Raw genomic sequence first — 22,809 nt, 5'->3', positions numbered from 1 at the left:
TCATTCAAATTTAAACAGGTACATGTAAAAGCTGTAATTATTAAAATCGTCAATGAACTCTTATGCAAACTTCCGTCAAAAAACTGCTGATGAATAAAAGTAATCATGAAACCCCAATTTAAATCAAAAACTAAAAACAACATAAAGAGATTTCACATTGACTTAACATGATATCATGCTCCTTATCTGAAAAACAAATATTTTATAACATGACTCTCTCCAGCAATTACACATTTGATTAAACATTCAAAGTCCGATCAAACATGATAGCTTATTTATGCATTCTGTGGAACCAAACTGACAATATGAATTAGCAGGTGTTTTGCTGCATATTAGGAGAATCACAACAATTAACACAATTTGAATTTTTGATACAGAGTTAGTGCTGAGTTTAGTCAAACAAATAAACACCCTTCAAGTGAAAATTTTAATGCAGTAGCAAACTTGGCTTTTTTTTAAGCCATCCTATATTCAATTTAACTCTTTTCTAATTTCGTTGGGTAGTCTCGGCTTCCTCGTAAATTACTTCTTTAAGCCACAACAAACCCACCGTCGTTCCCATACTGAAATAGTTCATTTCATTTGTCAAATATTAAAAGATTTAACATCCAGTATAAATTTCAGACTTGCTCTGTATTTTAAACTGTCAGATGTGAGTAACAAAATCTTTGTTATATAAAAAACGATACACAAATCATTACATACTGCAATGCCATCGTAATGAAATGCATCGACAATCAAAGTGATAAAAAATTTAAGAAATGCTTGATGTGAAAACCTTGCAAAATAACTCGCATGCTGAACAATATATATACCTAAGGCACATGAAGTTTATACTTCATAATTGAAATTTAACTTTGGTCGATATGACTCTTTCCTTACACTCGTTGATCACAGTCACAGAGTTATGAACTATATTTTCTGTGTTTACGCTTTCATAACGGCTGGCTGTATCAATTCAAGCAAACAAAATTCAGTTAGCTTATGCGCGAAAAAGGCAACTGCCATTCTAAGTGTTGCAATATTGCTTCAGAGAGAGCATGTGTCCATCCACTTTCACGCAATATATCACTCAAAATTTAAAACATGTCATTTTAATTAATGCACACTCTACCAATATATACGATACACTTATGTTTTCTGTACAAGTCTGGTCATTCTAACTGTTTGCTAGATATTTAGAAAGCTTACCATTTTTTTTCACCTTATCCATCGAATGCTTTATCATTGCAAAAGAAAGGGTGTGTTTTCAAATAGTGGCATAAAGAAATGATACTTTATACTCGAACAGAAGAGCCTAGATGCTTAGATGAATGAATGAAGAATAGTTTAGAACTACGATTTCCATCATTGTGCCCTTGTAGTGCGTGTTATACATTCATACTTCAGAGGACACAAATCACCTTTTATTAACCGTTGCTCAGGAATATTTCTGTAGCTAAGTAAATGATTAGAAATTTTTGAACTCAAATTGAAGTAAATATTCATTTGTAACTTCAAGTTATTCTCAAACCAACCATCTTATATGGAAAATATAATTATTTGTACAGATACATCAATTCGTCTGTGTTAATTATGTTATGTAGTAAAAATGGTTGCTAGGCAACCTTTTTTTTACCGGAACCAAAAAAAATAACAAAATTTTAAAGTGTCTTTACTAAGGCTAGCAATGGTTTGAGTTAGACTTTTTTTAAGAGGGTGCCAAAACGCCCCTTTTCATAAGTACCTTCTCCTTTGCCGATTAAGCCAAATAACAAGACCAATTGGTACTGTGATTGTACAATCCAAGATGGCGCTATTACATGAATCTACCTTAGATTCATTTGACAGCCCCCATTAAGAGTAAATACCCTTTAAGGTCAATTTGGGGTAACTATCGTTTATGTTAGTAGTAACCTAAATACATTAATATAGAATAAGCTAAACATTTATAGCTACAAGAGCAACCCAAAAAAAGAGTACATAATTGGGATAAGGAACAAGAAAAAAATGCTGTTATTTGAATTTTTCTCCTCAAGTACTAGTATTCATTAAAAGGCAAACCGCCTATATGGAGTAAAATGAAATTTTCTAATATTTTAGTAATTGATTTAGTCCTGTTGGTAATTTTTACTATTAAGTTGTTCATTTATCCATATAAGTTTTAATAAAAATAATGTTTTGTTACACTACTTTTCTACGTGCGTTGAAGATTCAAGACCTAGAACATAAATGTAAAACAGGAGCCTCCTAGTAAATGATATGATGATTCAACTGGTAATTTTTCGTAAAATTGATGAAATACTTTGGAAAAAACAGCATTTGTAATTTAAGCAAGAACAGGAAACAAAGCTGCTGGCGATTAATTGAAATTTACATGAGTAAACTCATGTATGTGATTTATTTAGGAAGCACAATACCTATTCTTTAAAGAAAGGAGTAGGTCCAGTAAGAGCCCTTTTTGACCTCAAAATATAGCATTTTTACAAAATGTATAAAATTTTAACTATTAGTTATTTATTGAACAGTAGAGTGCTTCTGCTACATAAATAATAAATATGGGCTATTTTCGACTATACAATGAACATATTTCGGGTACTGGCACTTTAAAGTCATGCTAAATTGCTGAATTCTTCAAAATTCTACCATTTCAGTTAAATTTTAGACGGGTTTTCGTGTAAAACGAAGTGGTCGAACTCGTGTTCATCCTTAATAATGAAATAGAAATTGTATTTTATGATAATACATAACATAATATAGAAGTTGAGGATGAACACGGATGCGGCCACTTTCATTTTGACAAAAAACATCCGAAAAGTGACATTTTCCGGCATATTTGGTTGATTTTTCATAATTGAGCTTGAATCGGATCGTTTTTAATGACTAAATCAGTCTAAATCTTTCACATAAACTAATTGATTCAAATGCAATAGACACTTAAGTGTTTACAAAGTGGTCAAAACCTTTAGTCAGATGAACCTGAAATTTGAGGCCAAAATCGATCCTAACCGGACTTACTCCTTTGAGAGTCTAAATAGAAGAATGAATTAAAACTTTAGTAAAGCACCAATACATGGATGGTTTCTATGCCATTTCTGATTATATAAGAACGGTTGGTAAAGTTTATGTTGCAAATATTGACCCCTCAACTTTGAATTAGGATGTATACCATAATTCGTATCAATCTGAACCCAACTATGCATGGTTGCTAGGTACTTTTATATCAAGTAAGGGTCGTTGCTAAGAACTTTTAACATGACCTTGACCTCTGTCATTGTGCTTTCAAATAAAATGTAAGCAACATTTCGCTCAACACTTTTTGTAAATACATTTTGGGTTTATTTGATAAAATTTCTAACAAAATTAAATAAAAAAAGACCGAAGGTCAAAATCAAGGTCATAGAAAACCTTTGACCTTGAGGTCAACTTTCAGGTCATTGAATGCACAACATGTCCAAAATGATTTTATTTTGTATTTGTCACTTTTTTTTTTAAACTATTCAAATAATTATGTCAAATTTTTTCTTCAAAATACCAAAAATTACACTTTTATGTTCCCATAGCAACCACCCTAGCAACCAATTTCCCAAACCTTTAATGATAATTTTTTTCTGGGCAACAGCCATAATTTACATTTATCACTTTAGTATAATTGGTTGTGGATGCAAAAGTTAAAAAGAATATGTCATACAAAATGCCTATAATTTGCCTTTTTGAATTCAGGAAAAATTCCACTATTTGAACCAGTGCTGCCCCCTTCTTTCCCTTTTGTCAGAAATATTTTTTATCTTTTATCTTATTCATAAAGTTTTATATTTTAATGAATTATAGTTAAAATATTCATAATACTTGAAATGTATGCATGATAACTGCTTAAAATGGGTCCTTTTTTATCCTCAAAATATGCATTTTTGAGGCAAAATCCAAGGGGACCCGCAACCATGGCAACGGGGGCATAAAACAAAATTGTCAACATTTTTCTTGTTAGTTTATCGATAGCTACCAACAGACCAAGTTTCAAGAAAATCTGAGACTATGCGTGCCGCAACTTGGTTGGTGGTTACAGAGAACTGCTATTAAGAGAGCATCCAGCAAATCTGATATTATTTTTCACTCAAAAAAGGTCAATGAAAATGGTTTCCAGAAAAAATAAATATTTCAATCTGGAAAAATCAACCATTTTAGGAAAGGTGGTGGCCATCTTGAAAAAAATGACATTTTCTTATGGCCAGCAGTTTTTTCTTAAAAAAGTTTATAATAATGATGCTTTGTGCTAATTTTCATGCTTGCATCATCATTTGCACAATTTATTTCCTTGAATTTTTCTTGCTAATATTTTTCACTATTAGTCATAGATAACAAGCTCTATGTATATAATAAAATTAGGAAAGAAGTTCTTAGAAAAAATTTTGATTTAGATAATGAAAAAAAATATTATTGAATGACTTTTGTGTATATCTAAAAAAAATGTTAGCATCAAGTTAAGATAAGTATCAAACTCCTCTCTATATTATTTCTTTTTAGTGAAACTATAAGATGTACATATCTTGAAACATTAAAACCAAAGATAGACATGATAGAAGAGCTATCGACTTTGAGGTTTTGCGAATCAGTAAGATAGTCAGAAATAGCATTTGAAAGTGCAGGGCTGATAGAATTGTGCATGAAGGAGGAAACCTTCCGCAACCTTAATGTGCATGAAATCTTTCAATATAAGAAAGAAGATGTGGTATGATTGCCAATGAGACAACTATCAACAAAAGACTAAAATGAAACAGACATTTACAACTATAGAATACGGTACGGCCTTCAACAATGAACAAAGCCCATACCGCATAGTCAGCTATAAAAAAGGATAAACTCATGTTTCAAAATGTAAACGTCGTCTTGAATAGACCTTTTATAAATCTGATTTAATTCAAAACAGTTGATGAATATGATAAAATCGTTTGTGACGTCATGTTGTTTTTCAAAATGATAAAAACATGTAATTGTAATTGTCCTTTAATGCATGGTTTTGTCAATGTAATTGTAATATAATGCATAACATTGCAATGCAATTCGTGCCATATCAGGTAAGTGAGACGTGCGTTTCTTTAAAAAAAAAAACGAAATAGAACAGCAAATGTTTTAGCGAAACTTCCTTGTTTATGAAATGCATGGAATCCTATAGATGTGAATTCTAAGAATTCCAAGTGCGTCTGATACTTCTTTTTCCAATAAATGAAAAAAAAATAACTACATTACAACAGCAGCTGTGTTGATTTTTATTTGAAAATCCTTACGAACAAAATAATTACCTTAAGCATGTTAATATTATAAAATACGGTATTATTCATTTGAACTGTTTTACACGTCCGAACGGTGGAGCAGCAATCATGCAGTGTAAAATGACACTTTCAGTGATATATTTAATTTTGTTAATAATTCCAAAATGTATATCCCAGTAGAATCACATCGCAGCAAATAAAAAAAAGTCAGTTAACACTATGCTATAGTGAATACATTGTAATTGAAACATATCAATGAAGATGATACGATACAAACATACATTGTAATAGAACATATAAAATTAACACAATGCTTCAAAGACTACATTGTAAACAAAATTATATAAAGCTATGCAATTCTGTTTTGTTGATTAGCGTATTTAAAAAAAAATGAAAATATTTTTTATTTTATTACTCATTTTTACCTACATTAACGTGTTAGATGCCTGATGATTTGTTAATTCGCCTCATTTGGATTAACAGATGTAAGTGTTGATAACGGAAAGAACAATTTTTAACTCATACCAGCAAAATTTGTCTGTGCCAGGCATATATTATAAGTAAATACGGATGTTGAGCAACAACAAATAATTCCTAAATCTTTCATATGTTTTTATTATGTATTAGATTCAAATAAAGTCAAACCAATGTGTAACTGTAAAACATATTCATGAAAAATATTTTATTTTATATTGAATCAGTTTGGTAGTATCTGTTTTTAATAATTCCTTGTTTAGAGTCAATGAAATATATATGTACGTTCTTTTCAGTCGTAGACGTTTTGGAAGCAATTTCAGGCAAAGACCTAAACATATAAAAATAAAAGATGTACGTTGGAAAGACGGATCGTATATTTCAAAGTAAAATGGCACTGACGTTTATTACTTGCTTAAAACCAGTACAATAGAAACAAAAATATTAACAAATGGTTAGCCAAACTCAGTAAGCACTTGTGTATATAACATTTTATTGATAAATTCACCAACATTTATCTCGATGACATTTAAAAAAAAATGGATTCTTTTTATATACTTTCGAAATATTAACAAAAGAACTTACTTTAAATACATCATGTGCAGACTGTCCTTTTCTAGATTTAGATATTTCAGTTTTACACAGGAAATTCCACATTAGAATTTACGACAAAAAAAGAAGATTTTTCGTTCACCATAGTTGATTTTCCTTTTTTTAATTGGTAATAATCCTTTGGCAGTATCCATTTTGGTTTTATTTTACAACTCGTCCACTCGTTCTTTTTGTTAGATTATTTTTATTTGTATCCACCTGAGTTAATCTTTCTCAACTTAGTTGTATAAAGGAGGGACGAAAGATACTAAAGGGACAGTCAAACTCGTAAATCTAAAACAAACTGACAACGCCATGGCTAAAAATGAAAAAGACAAACAGAAAACAATAGTACACATGACACAACATAGAAAACTAAAGAATAAACAACACGAACCCCACCAAAAACTAGGGGTGATCTCAGGTGTTCCGTATAAGTTGTTCTGATTGTGTACCATTTCACCTATATTCAAGGTAAGGGGAGGATTCAAATCACCCAAACAGCCTTTTCCCGGCTACACTTTGTATGTATTGTATGTATGTGGCTGTCCAAATTCAGGATCTTGCAAATTAGTGTTTGCGTTTATTGCTGTGTTACTTATTTGATTTTCATTCATTGTGTCGTGCATTTTTAAGTCGGTTGTTTTTTTACCTTTGGGTTATTTTAATTTCGTATTTTGAGGTCTTTTCGAGCTGACTTTCTGATATGGGCTTTGCGCAATGATGAAAGATGTTTGGTGATCTAAAGGTGTTAGTTTCACGTTTGTTTACTATAATGAATAACGTCAATAGTTAATGTGTATCTTTCTGATTATGGTTATTAAACCTTGGGCCTCGTACACACGATTTATAACGTATTATTATCTTGTTAAGATATGTTTACACTTCTCTTATTTTATAGACATACACATACAAGTAGAACGCAATTAATAAAAACAGCTATAAAATGAAGGTGTAATAATGAACGTTCTGTTTTAACATGCTACCAATGAGATGTCTAGTACTCATCTATTTCATTAAACAGCAATTTTATTGTCTAGTTAATCAGCATAAAGATACCTCATATTGAAATACCAAGCATATCGATCAAGGGTGATTGGAAGAACACTATTGTTGTCGAAGCATCCAACATTGGACTAAAAGTAACAGCTGACTGGCGGGTAAAATGGAAGATGTGAGTTCAAAAGATACGAGCTTAACTATTAATCAATTTTTTTTTTTGAGACGTGTGCGTTCTCTCTCTGTTTATACGACCTTTAGTAAATTGTATACCATAATATTATTCCTTGAGTATAAAAAGGTAAAATGATTAATTGATAGTCGAATTTGACAAGTTTCACAGACGACCATAATTGTCATACAAAAACACATGTACTTAAACAACTTGTAAACTCGAAATCAAAACAATTTTGAACATTTTTGACAAAAAACATGAAATATCAAATTCATAAAACATTTGAAGGCATCATAGGCAAATGTGTCTTAACACGATAATCAGAATAATCTAAAGTTACTCATTTCAAAATTGTTGATAGTTAAATATTATTTTTAGGTGTCATTTATAGTGTGCCCTTATATAGTAAATGTTCACTTAGCCAACAAAACGTTTATTTTTTTTTAATCCTCAATAGTTCATACTTTTTTAAAATGATACAATCCTTCCATGAATTGTCGAAATATACATATAAACACTATCTAGCATTGCTGAAAATTTCACTAAATGTTAATGTTCTATAACGCTTTTATTAAATTTTTAACAAATTTACAACATTGAACAGAAATTTTAATGAACAATACTTCTTATTTGTTTTACATACTTCTTGATTTGAAATGATACTCACTTTAGAAGAGTCTAGTATATATTTCGTATGTGTTACCAGCCTAGATGAAGTACTTCGGTGTTGACTTGCATACCAATTACATGGTAATTTGTATAAATTTTCTGTTACAACACTTACAATTTTTGAAAAAAACTAAGGATTTTCTTTTCCCAGGAATAGATTACCGTAGACGTATTTGACACAATTTTTTGGGAATGTTTGGTTCTTAGTGCTCTTCAACTTTGTACTTGTTTGGCTTTATAACCATTTTAATCTGAGAGTCACTAATGAGTCTTATTTAGACGGAACGTGCGTTTAGGGTATTAAATTATAATACGGGTACCTTTGATAACAATTTATTCAAATGTAACTCTTCCCAGCAAGAAATGAAACAGCGATACTGTTTAACTATATTTAAAATGTAATCATATTGTGCAATATGCACGAAAGAAATTATCATACGTTTATAAAAAGTACAATATTCAAATTAAAGTAACGGCATGAACATTGAACACAAAATAAACAGAGATCAAGCAAACATGGTATTTCAGTTTATATATTAAAACAAACTTTACGTTGTATTGAATTATTTATTACAGAAAAACCGAACCTATATACACTCGTACACAAATGCTATTGCATAATTGGTTCCTATTTAAAAAAAAACGTTCAATTCACTGCATGTATTTGCAACTGTCCTTAGTTAAGGATCTGATATTTAGTATTTTTTGTTTGTTGATGTGGTTTATAAATGTTTCAAGTTTCTTGTTTTTATATAGATTAAAATGTTAATTTTCCCGTTTTGATGGTTTTATATGAGTCCCATTATAGCTTGCTGTTCTGTGTGAGCCAAGGCTACGCGTTAAAGACCGTATTTTGATCTATAAGGGTTTACTTCTACAAATTGTGACTCGGATGGAGAGTCGTCTACTACCACATCGTCTTATATATACTTACAATACTTTTAATTCGATTAGATCCTTAAATTATAAATAAATACAATATAATACAAAAACAAATGTATCTACTAAAAAGAGGCAAAAGTAGTTCTTCGGTGTTCAAAAGTCATGCATCGATTGAAATGAAATAAGTTCGGGTTAGGAACTAAAATACAGGGAACTTGAACATAATAACAAAGAGTATAATTTTTAATTGTTTTATTGGAATTAATAATCACTAACATGTTGGTTATTTTCAGAGATTTTTGGGGTATAAAATATCAAGAGAGTGGTATATTTATGACATCTGTTTCAAAAGTGGCGTTTAAGGTTCCCTTCAGTAAGTGAATAAATATAAAAATTACAAAATTATTGAATGATTAATTAAGGATAAATACTATTAATAACAAACGAAACATTAATCAAAAAACTTTAACATGTTTATCCCCGCCTCATTATTTTTGTATGTGCCTGTTTCAAGTCAGGAGCCTGTAAATTCAGTGGTTGTCGTTTGTTTATGTGTTACATATTTGTTTTTTCGTTCATGTTTTTACATAAATAAGGCCGTTAGTTTTCTCTTTTTAATTGTTTTACATTGTCTTATCGGGGCCTTTTATAGCTGACTATGCGGTATGGGCTTTGCTCATTGTTGAAGGCCGTACGGTGACCTATAGTTGTTAATGTCTGTGTCATTTTGGTCTTTTGTGGATAGTTGTCTCATTGGCAATCATACCTAATTTTCTTTTTTATAAAACAATTTTGTGGAATATGAGTCTTGTTTATTCCAGTTGGAATATTATTATTGTTAAACCACCTTTTTTTATGTTTGCTTTTTTTTAGCAAGAACCTAAGGCTTTCCATTTTTGGTAACCAAATGAATAATAAAACGAACACAATTAACATTAACAGCGATCTACCCATTGCCTCGAAACATCACGTGCTTCTCGAATAATGGTCATCAAGTTTACTCGAAGAAGTTGGATTTTTAAAAATACGTATTTAACTACGTTGTATGTCGCTAATAGTTTGCTCATTCTAACCTATGCAGGACCATATTCAATAATTTCCATTTTTAATTTACTGATTTGTGCTTCAATTTAAAAGCACTGAATTGGACACGCTACTCTACCGTATTTTATCTTAATTTGATTTTAACTGACTCCTTGTAGACATGCGCACATCTAGAGTTGAATAAAATTGTTCTGATTCAATTGGTTCCTTCGAAGTCAGAATAACAGGCAAACTCCTGGCAGCTGGGGCTCGGTTTATAAAAAACTTGCTGAATATTGAAAAACATTTAACGAAGTACCTAAAATGAAAGGTTCGTAGTTTACTTATATTTGAAATTTACAGAAACATGGATAGTAACTTTTTTTTAAGATTTTCTTAAGGAAAACACCTGAAACGTCAGCAGGATGAGCGTTCACAGCTATTCAAGCATCTCTCTCTCATAATACTAGATATAGATATCGTAAGTGCGTTAATACACACATACATCGTATTATCGCTCAGCAAATTCGTGAAATGGCGGAAAACTGGGGTAGTGTCACAATTTCATTAAAAAATAACAAATTATAGACTCTGTAATTGTATTTTTAAGTTCTTAAACAGCAAGTACAAAATCGTAATATCTTTTATGATGCACAATATATAGATATATAATAAACTTATAGCTACAGAAAGACTACAACAATATTCAAACAGCATTAATATATTTGGTAAGACTGTTTTTTGTGTACTTTCTTTTAACAAGATCTATGTTAGATAAGGATGTTTGCTTGTCATGTTTTGGAATTTTTGTCAGATTTTCGAAATCCTCTCGTTTTATCCATTTGAATGCCTTAAAAAATTCATCCATGAAACTCCATTTTTCTTTTTAAATGAAACTTTTACATTTATAATCATAATTAGTTAATCAAAGGTAGCAGCGTTATAACTAAGTACACTAGACGCGCGTTTCGTCTACATAAGACTCATCAGTGACGCTCATATCAAAATATTGATAAAGCCAAACAAGTACAAAGTTGAAGAGCATTGAGGATCCAAAATTACAAAAAGGTTAGGCCAAATAAGGCTAAACTAATCTATGCATGGAATAAGAAAATCCTTAGTTTTTCGAAAAATGTAACGTTTTATTAACAGGAAATTAATAAAAATGATTACATAATTGATATTCATGTCAACACCGAAATGTTGACTACTAGGCTGATAATACCCTCGAAGGCGAAACGTCAAAAATAGACCATTTTGTTAATTTACATTTGTTGATTGAGTTTAGCCTTCCAATTGATACTTTATATTGTGTTTTTCTATGTTGTGATGCTGTACAATTGTTTCAGAACAAAGGCAGAAGGTTTGGAACCATTAAAACGTTTAATCCCGCTGCAAATGTTTGCACCTGTCCATCAGGAATCTGATGTACTGTAGTTGTCGTTTGTGTATATAATTTATACGTATTTCTCGTTTCTTGGTTTTTTTTTTATATATTAAACCGTTGATATTCCCGTTTGAATGGTTTCACACTAGTAATTTTTGGGCTCTTTATAGCGTGATGTTCGGTGTGAGACTAGGCTCCGTGTTAAAGGCCGTACATTGACCTATAGTGGTTTACTTTTATAAATTGGTATTTGTTTGAATAGTTGTCTCATTCGCACTCATACAGACATATTTTTATATCCATGTAGCTAATAAAAAATAATATTCGTATTTTAATAATAATAAAAAAAAGGTATGGAAAGCTTTAATGATAATTTTTCTTTTCAATAGAGTAATAATATGACAAAATAAAAATATTGTTTGTTTGTAGTTTGTTTTTATTGTCACAGCCGGATATTTTATTGATTCGTCCTTATTAGCTGCATCTCTATTACTTATATACTTTACTCTGTGTAATTTGATATTTTAAATGTGTTTCATTCCACACCACTACAAAAGTCAAAAAGTCTGAAAAGACCAGTTTTTGTCTTGATTTGCATGAACTTTTACTTGACATTCTCCAAAAGTATGACTCGTGTCTTAATTTTTCTTGACAAATTCTCATTTATATCAAATTTGTATGAAATTTACTCGACATATTCTTGACATTCTGAATATGGTCTTAAAATTTCTTGACAAATTCTTGACATTGGAATACTGTCTTGAAATTTCTCGACATATTCTCGACATTCTTATTCTTTCTCAGTTTGGCTTGACATATTCTGAACATTTTGAATTGTGTCTTAAATTTACTTGACAGTTCTGAGTTTTACAAATCATGACCAATATTCATAATATTACTTTAATATTTTTTTTTACATAATATACTGTTGTTTTTTAGTTACATTCCTTACAACAAATATGAAAGTTGGGCATGTAAAACAATTGAAAATTTGGGTATTTAAATAGTTTCACAAATGCAAATATGGCTACGAAATCTAATGTATAAAATAATTTAAATGAGGGTGTGTTGATATAAAACAATTTAAATGTGTTTTTTTTTGTAAAAAATACAAGTTTTGATCCCTAGATCTTAATTATTAATTAAATTATTAAAACCAATCATATGGTAGACATATTTCACTCTACATTCATAATATCCAATGTTAATATGGTAAATAATTATTGTACAAAAATGTGGTTTATATAAATAGCAAATTATGACGATATAAAATCATTCATTTAACAGAAGAAAAATTTGTGTAATCTCATCTGTTGGAATATATATTAAGTTTTATACATGGACAGGATGTTCCCCATGAAATTAAGTTATAACACCCCCCAGAATACATGCAACTGTCAAATAGAAATTACTGATTTACCTGAAATCAGCCATACAACTTATCAGTTGACCTGCCATAAACATTCCAAAGATTAAAAGAAAATTATTATCTACTCCAGGAATAATAATAAAAAAAGTATTCATAATAGGTCCCATCAATGATTTCTATTTACTATTTAAATTTGAGTGTTGAATTTTATAATTTTTAATCAATAATTTCATTGGTCTCAAACAAACATACATAATATAGATCTAAACATTTTTTTTTCTTTTCAGGAAGGAGCCCGTTATCACAAATTTTTGTTGATAAAAAATTATAAAACTCAACGCCCAAATATAAAACAAAAATGTTTTGGGGTTGTTCTAAAAATATAGAGTTGGAATCAAGACGAGAACAAATTCTTTGACCAACACGAAAGCCCTCCTCCTCTTTTTTTAGCCACACAAACCCAAAAGATTTCATAAACCGTTCAGGCGAAATTTAAACTGTTGAGATAGTGTCAAGAAATATTTAATACTGTCAAGAATGTGTCAAGACATATTCAGACATTATTAAAGGGAAATCACACTATTGTTTATACGCATCGCTCTCGGCGCCGCTATAGTGTCGTAACAGTATTATGACGTCGCCGTTTTCGTGACTAAAGCAGGAGAATTGACAATCAACATATCATATTTTTTTAGAACTGTTATAATTAAATAAAAAATACGTGTCCACAAAAAAGGGTCTGATTGTATTGAGGTATGTTTACGGAATACAGAATAATGGGCAAATACTGCAGAATAAAAGGCAAAAAAAAAAACCAGATGAATAGAGAATGAAGCTTAAATATAAAGAATAAAAAATATTGGTAACACAAAATAAATATTAATAAACGAATGACCCTCTAGCCAGACCCTTATGATAAAAATAACATATAAAAAAACACCTAATCATCATGATTAATCAACACTAAGAACGATGGAAATTCATAGCATATTCAATATAATTTAGTACCCTCTCGGACAATTTTCTCGAAAACGAAGTTGGTGACAAATACTTTTCTTTGGCAGCGTATCGTTGCGATGCGGTATGTCGAATTCATGGTATATTTTCGGGAGGAGGGGAGGGGGTACAAATAGACCAAGAGTAGCAGCATGTAAGCGTACACCTTCCGGAATCTAGTTTTCAGTCGAACAGAGAGTTGTAAATAGGAACAATGAGTTTCTACAGTTTTCTCATAGCACATGCATGAAACGTCATAACTACAGTTTTTTTATACTACATGTATAAATAATTCATCAAAAATCTCATTTCATATTTATATTTAGCCGGCGCAGCCTGTCGGGTCAATACAAAGCAGGGTCAAAATTAATATGTTGTAGTTCTGAATACTTGTATTAACTAAACTTGCCACTGGACGTAAATAGTGTTTGAAGTGCTATTTGATCTCGTTTTTTAACGTGTGACGACAGAAATTATTCAAGTGTTGTCCATCTTTCCCGAATGTTTCTTTGGCATCTAATGCCTCTCACTTTTTTATTTATTTTTTTATGGGAAGGGGGGGGGGGGCATGAAAACGAGTGATTTGTAGGGTAATCATATTTATTGAAATATTCAATTAAAAACTTTAACAAAATAACGAAAATCATCCAAAATTTTACATCGGTTGCTGGCTGTCGAAATCAAAGAAAATTTAGCACCGTATTGTATGGTACATGATACTCAATCTCTCTTAAATGCTTTGTTCATGCTAACATTTGGGCACACAAAAATCATCTTCTTCTTTCATTACAGAGTCGGGCTCTTCTTGAGTGTATAAATGACTCTTGCTCGTGAAATCATGAGCAAGCATTCATATTTTGTTGTATTTCTTCAAACTGTCGTTAGCGAACTGTAGGACCAGCAAGTTAGAAATAAGGCCGCTAGACGTCAAATAATCTGGGAATATCAAACACTATGCATATTTTGGTACTATTGATGACCTACACCAACAACAATAAAATGCTACGCTGAGCGCAGCCTGATACGCCCGCAGAGGTTGAACAGTTTTGGCACGTTTGGCCACAATATCCAAGCTTGATATATATACTGAATTTGGACTGTGATCAAATTTCTGACACAAAATAGATATAGTCGAAGGTCTTAAAAAACTATTGTGCAATTGGAGATTTCTTCTTGATATATTTAAAAAAAAAAAAAAAAAAAAAAAAATTTGCAGAAAAAAATTATGACCCCCCCCCCCCTTTCCTTTTGTAGTAACCCTCCAAATTCAATCCCAGCCTTCCCTTTTTGGTGTGGAACCTTGTAGTACAATTTTAGATACTAGTAGATCCATACACTCAAACACAAGTTGGTGTAAAATAGTAAAACTAGTAAAATGCTTGTTTTTGAAACCTAATTCCTGAACGTTTAGAGCAATTACATGTACCCCAACCTAAATTTGTGATATGAAACCTTGTGGTACAATTTCAGAGAGATTCAATACTTCTCAATGTCATATAAGACATTAATGAAAATCAAAACGGAATTAACATCAACAAATTTAAACAATTTATCAAAGTTGTATGAAAATTGGAAAAAGAATCTTAGAGTTAGGCGTACGAAAATAAGAAAAGTCCCCCTTGTTAATGAATAAAACCCCATATCTCAGAATCGTACAATCGAAAAATCTATAAAATTGAGCCTACACCAATCGATATGAACAATGCACTAAAGTTTCATGAGAACTGCTGAAACTTTGCACTTATTGAGTTATGTCCGAAAACTTAAAAAGACCTTTTTTAATAGTAAAACCGTATAACTCTGACACGTAAAATCTAAAATTTATAAAAGACGAAAGGAAGCTCACGCCAATAGATACAAAAATTTCACCAAAGTTTTTTGCCAATTGGTTGAAGCGTCCGACATGTTGACGGACAACGGTATACCATAATACATGTATGTCCCGTAAATGGGCGTATAAAAATTTCTTAACACGTACTATACATTTGGCTTTAAAAGTCTCCATCAAGAGAAACATTCAACACACACACACATGCATGTATTTATGTAGAGTTACAGAGTACTGCTTATCATAACCAACACATTAATGGTCCGTCTGGAGAAGGAATATTCCACTCATATAGAAGTTTTGTTCTGATTATCATGAAATATTCGCCACTGAAAATTTTGCAAAATTCATGAAAACAATAAAAGAAAACTAGTAATGCTAGTTCAAATCACTTGCCTGTCGACAGTGCCGGTACAGTCAGATTGTCGTATTTCGACCATGATTGAAAAGGACAACTAGTTTTTTTAATACAAAGGTAGCACATTAACCTCTCATTCTTTGGCTCTTTTAAAAAAAGAAGGCCAGTATGATATAGCAGAGAGTGCTTAAATTGACACACCGATTCGATCAGTTATTTTCAAATTAACTATCATTAATCAGTATTGGCAAACAAAAAGTACATATACCATCATAAAAGATGTGATAAAAGAATATACATTCAAAGAAAGAGAGTTGCACCAACAGAAAATAGAAACAGCAATATTTCTTACTCTTAATTTCATCGGATCTCAAAATATGTATGTACTCTTTCCAAAATTTTTACTCTATCTAACAGTATAACTCGAAAGTTTCTAAGTGTAACTCTAGCTTTGACTAAAAATCTTACTCGATTGATTGATTGATTGTTGGTTGCTTAACGTCCAGTGGCAAATCTTACTCGAATAAATGTTCGAAATCAAAATAAAACTCGAACTCAAAATTTACCTGGAAGTCGAACTTAATTTGGTTCGATTATATATACATGTATATTTTAGAGCGTGGCGTAATTACGGAAATGTTAACCAATTTCAAATTTCTTCTGAAAATGGTGTCATTAAGGACTTTTTTTTTTTAAAATGCCCAGTTTGTGGATTTTTAAACACGGCATATCTTCCCGGTGCGAATATATACAAGTTAGTGAATTTATTCTGTTTGTAGTCTACTGGAACGTGTTACTTTTCAGTCCGGATACCACCAGTCTTCTAAAGTAGAAGATTCTTTATCTGCAAGCTGTAAATTATTTCTTTAATACGGCCTGAGGCAGACAATCGTTTACCCTATACAATGAATGCAATTAAAAAATGCAGATGATTTCAACTTTGACAATTACTTTATAATAACTGTTACTGTATTTAATGTTTAACGTTTCGATAGATTGATAAAAATATCAATAAATAATCAAAATACCCTGAAAATGTTATTATATTTTGTAGTGACAAGTTTAAGTCCAACCCGATAGTTCCAAGCTTTGCCAGAAATGCTCCTATGCTAGCAACGTCGTTCTATAACGTTAGCTATAAATAATTCCCGCCAAAAATCGATAATAAGATTGTTTCCGTTTTAGCGGATTAAAAACATCGGTGACCCCCTATTTTTATTTATGGTTTTAAAGTCTTCCCTGAAGCTGCAACTTATGCAGAAGTTTGAAGGAAAAATCATTAGTAGATTTTTTTATTTCAAGAAAAATCTATAATAAATCTAAATTAAAAACGGCGGGAAATGTCCAAAGGCCTTGAAAAATAAGGAAACTGCGAAAAATAAATGTGTATAAGGTAAAAGTTACAATTGACTGTTATAGTTTTACCAATAAAACATCGTTTTTCAATAATTTTGCCTTCAATTAGCAATTTAGAGCGCTATTTCTATATTTCGGTATAACGCGATTCTTTACTTTTTGATGACGTCATATCTCGAAAATAACATCGGTGACCCCAATTTTTTTTTCGCCTAAAATATTGTAAAAAGTATGATCTGTCTACATGCAAAATTTCAATGAATTATTATTAGTAGTTTAAATAGTGTGATTTCCCTTTAAGAATGTCAAGAATAAGTCAAGACAAATTCAGACATTATTAAGAATGTCAAGAATATGTCAAGACAGATCGAGACAAATTTAAGACAGTCAAGAATTGGTCGAGACTAATCCAGACTCTTATCAGATGATACAGAAAAGGTCGAGAAATTTTAAGACAATGTTAATACTGTCAATACACTTGTCAAGAAAAATCAAGAACCTTTTTAGACAAACTAATACTATGTCAAGAATTTTCAAAAATTATGCAGACAAATTAAGAATGTCAAGTAAAAATTCATGCGAATTCAGACAAAAACTGGTCTTTTCAGACTTTTTGACTTTTGTAGTGCACGAATCATCATACATGACACAATTATTGATCTTAGCAATCATTGAAACTGTTCTATTTTACTGATGTATAAAAGTCAAATTATGTTGGTGACTATGACATAATTTACTCCTAGCAGCATCAATCTTAAGCTATTATGTCTATAATGATACACGTTTCCTAAAATGTGGAAACAATGATGTCGTAAACTTAAATCAAGTGGTTTTCAATCAAAACATTAAAGTGATACATCGCGTGTATATGTCATGTGATCTTAATATGTTTCCGATAATTGGACAGATTATGATCCGAAACTGCGATAAACATTGGAATTTACATTTTATTCTGCAACAGTGCGATCGTCACAATGAAATAAAGCCCGTTGAATGCAACTGTAACTTGATTAAGTCGAGTTTAAATTGTTTTAGTGTTAATAAACGTCCAAAGTTATAGTTTAAACTCTTGTTGCCTACATATTTTACATTTTGATAATTTAGCTAGACAACTTTATTATGCGTGTTGACAAATTTAAATCCCATAGAAGTTCAGCAGAAGTTTATATTTTTTTTATTGATCAGAGTATAGGATTGTAACATTTTGTATGGTCAATGCATTGATTGTACAGCATTTCTTATGTAGATATTGTAGTTTAATAACTGCGTTTGCTATATATTACAAAATGATAATAATAATACGTTATTTCTGTAAGCAAATACAGCTTATTGGATTTACACAATATAAATATCCAATAGATAATACTAGTATACAGCATAATATAACATTTATACACACACTATACAAATCATGGAAAAAATTAAGCTGAGTATGACATATAGACATATTAAGCTAAAAATAAACATTTGAATAATTAACCATTACGTGCTTTCCTGCAGAAAATAAATATTTCCTTGGTTGTTTAGCTCTTTGACATTCCTTTCAGATAAGATTTGCACTATTTAAAAAGTAGATGGTTTCTCATAGTAATAACTCCTTAAATATTTACACCTAATGTCGTTATATTTATCACATTCTAAAATAAAATGATACTCATCTTCAATAGCATTTTTATTACACATACTACACAAACGTTCTTTTCTGGCTATACTATATTCTAACATGACGTCCTTCAAACGCTTTGAGTACACACCCGTGGTAAAATATGAATATATTGCATTGGCTGTTCTGATCGTACTCCCACGTCATATGTTATTTTATGAATGAAGTACCCGACGTCATAGAATGATGACGTTATAATTTAAGCATTTTATGGGAAAATACACGCTTTTGATACCGAAAATCATCACAACAATGAAACGTAAACAAACGATGATAAAATGTGGTATAAGCCCATTTTTTATATACATAGAAGACATATAAATAAGTTATCATTAAAATTCATCCAAATATATCCAGAGTTTTGTGAATAGTTTGAGCATGTCACTTATTCTGTTTGCTCCGTTCTTTTACGCCAATCTAAAAGTGCGTTAATTTATTGGAACGGCAAATAATGGCCTCCACCTAGAGCGCTTCGATCCAAAAAAAATGCCGTATTTGTCCTATTAGAATCGAAATAATTCATGGGGGCATGAATATATCTAGATTTTACCACGGGTTGTCCCTTTATGCCGATATTTTACCCCTCGCTATCGCTCAGGGTAAAATATTTGTCATAAAGGGCCAACCCGTGGTAAAATAACGATATATTCAAGCCCCCATGAATTATTTCTTAAGTATCTACCTGTTTCTATACATAGTGCATGAGAATTTATTCTATATCTAGTAATATAAGATCTATACAAACTGTTCAATGGTAAAATTGCATAGTGTGTCCATCGTGTTAATACTGATACAAAAAAAGTACATTTCGGCGAATTTTCTAAATATGATAAACCTTCAGATATATAATTATGTATTATTCTTTGTTTAAATTCACTCAAAAATAATTCACTGTTTCTAACTCTCACTGAAACCATATTAACATAATATATCTCGTACTTTACAAGACCAATTTAGCTTGTCATTTGGCTTCACACAACAAGATTCGTACATATCTTTATATACATGTTTTGAAATACAGTTCTCAGTGTTTAACAATCTCAACCAGTAGGTTACCATTTTAACATATCTATTTACATACAAGGGCACTCTGCCCAACTCAAAATATACCATGCTATTAACAGTTCCTTTTCTTACTTTTAAAATTCTTTTCATATAATATAAATGTAATTTTTCTATATCTTCGGCTTTATGAAAGCCCCGGACTTCACTGGCATAATTCATTATACTTGTAACATAAGTATCAAATAAAGATAATAAAGTTTCTATATTAAAAAAATCATCATATGTTGAAAGTAGCTTTTCTACCCTGTTCAGTTAGTGTCTTTTGTGTTACAGTAAATATACCGTTCTTATAAAACAATAAACCCAGGTAAACAAATTCATTACATACTTCTACTAGGTAACCATTTAAATACCATTTTCGTTATCTTTTATTTTACCTCTATTACGAAAAATTACAATTTTTGTCTTAGATTTATATGTAGCCCACTCATTCAAAGTATCTATCATTTGTTGTAACTCAATAACACGTTCACTAAAAAGAACTGTATCGTCTGCATACATGAACACATATAAATTTAACATTTTGATTTCATATGGCTCAATACCCTGTTTGATTAATTCTATTTCTATATCATGTGTATAGAGCGAATATAAAAAAGGGGATAATGACTCCCCTTGCATCAATCCCGTGTTACAACTAAAAAACTATGAAAACTGACCATCTAACTTAATACATGTTTTCAATTTAGAATACATAGATTTATTTAAACACAATAGATTACCAGTTATTCCACACTTTAGCATAAAATAATATGTGAAACGCTATCAAAAGCTTTAACATAATCAACAAAGCAACAATATGACCGTTTTCCTTTACGTAAAGATTTAGCTATAACAGAATGAAGATCAAAGATTGCGTCCCTTGTACCATATCCTGGAATGAAACCGAATTGCGCATCTGTCAAAATACTGTTTTCTTTACACCATTTCATCAATTTAGTATGTATCACCGATGTGAATAACTTTCCAACGTGAGAAACCAGTGATATTCCTCTACAATTACCCGTATCATTCATCGAGCCTTTCTTGAATAGTGGTACTAATACGCTAGTAACCCATACTTCTGGGAACCATTCTGTACATAATATAACATTAAAAAGCTTGCATAGTAACGGCAAAAAGACAGTTTTACATTCTTTAATAAATTCATTTAAAATATTGTCATATCCTTGCGCCTTTTCACGTTTTAGTTTCTTCACACATTTGTCTATTTCTTGTTCTGTAAATGGGCGATCTAATTCTGAAAAAAACACGTCATATTTTTTCATCATTTACTTGATCGTCTATAATATTGTCTTTCGATACTAAGTTCTTAAAATGTGTGACAAAGTCATCTAATGTTAAATAAAATTAAAAACGATATAAAGTTAAAAATGAAAAATAGATATGACGATTTTTAAATTCAAAATAAATTTCAAAACATCGATGATAAAAGTAATATTTTTCTCTATAAAAGACTTCAAAAAGATTACAAACTAGAATATTATCTGAATACATCTAATTTTCAGATAAGGAGATTAATCACTAAATTTAGAATAAGTGATCACTCCCTCTTGATTGAAAAGGGGAGTTATTTTAAAATTCCAAGAGAGGAACGTCTTTGTCATAAATGTAAAGTGCTAGAGGAGGAGAAACATTTTTTTACTATATTGTGAGTATAATAAAACTCTAAGAAATGACTTTTTTCATCACATATGTACAGAAAATAATAATCCATCATCACCTTTACAAACAAATAAGTTAGAATCCTTCTTGAAAAAGTCATTAGAACTGAGGGCAGGGGACTCTTAACAACTTGTTTGTTGTTATAAATTTTAATGCTGTTGATATTTTGTATGTTTAATATGTATGTATATATGTTTATTGTGTTTATTGTATTAATATATGTTGGTCACAAACTGCAAAGTTTATATGACAATAAAATATTTGATTATTATTTGATTATGTTAAATTACTATTAAGAGTTTTTCTTTCTCTTCGAAATTTTCTGTAAAAGTATTTTGTGTTGGTTCTTCTCATCAAACTACACATATCTCCTCTCTGGGTTTTGTAACGCCTTTTTAAAAGAGGGACGAAAAATACCAAAGGGACAGTCAACCTCATAAATCTGAAACAAACTGACAACGCCATGGCTACAAATGAAAAAGACAACCAGAAAAACAATAATACACATGACACAACAGAAGAACTAAAGAATAAACAACACGAACCCCACCAAAAACTAGGGGTGATCTCAGGTGCTCCGGTAGGGTAACCATATCCTGCTCCACATGCGGCACCCGTCGCGTTGCTTATGTGATTACAAATCCGGTAAATAGTCTAATTCGGTAGGTCAAATTCATGAAAGGGAAGGGGATTGTAGTTACTACGTAAGGAACATATCCGATATCATTTGTGAAACGGTTATTCCATAACGGTCAACCAACTCGTGATGGCGTCCGTAAAATTTACGAAGGGATGATTTAACTTCACCATTTGGAACTCTTGGGTTAATAGCTTCCTTGTGAGCGGTACCCCTCTATCAAGAAAATTATGATCGGAAATGCAAGCACGGGAATATCGTATCAATTGGGAGATATATACCCCGTTTGCCGGTGCTGCTGGAATGTTGAAACTTAGAAATGGAAAGTTCACAATTGGAAAGCTTAAATCATCTCTTTTGTCGTAAAGTTTTGTCTTCAACCGACCCTCATTGTCAATTTCTAGATGTTATTTTCCATACGCT

This window comes from Mytilus trossulus, chromosome 8 (assembly GCF_036588685.1).
Source record: "Mytilus trossulus isolate FHL-02 chromosome 8, PNRI_Mtr1.1.1.hap1, whole genome shotgun sequence".
In the NCBI taxonomy this organism is placed as follows: Eukaryota; Metazoa; Mollusca; class Bivalvia; order Mytilida; family Mytilidae; genus Mytilus; species Mytilus trossulus.
The sequence above is the reverse complement of the archived record's forward strand: the minus strand, read 5'-3'. Positions refer to the sequence as shown.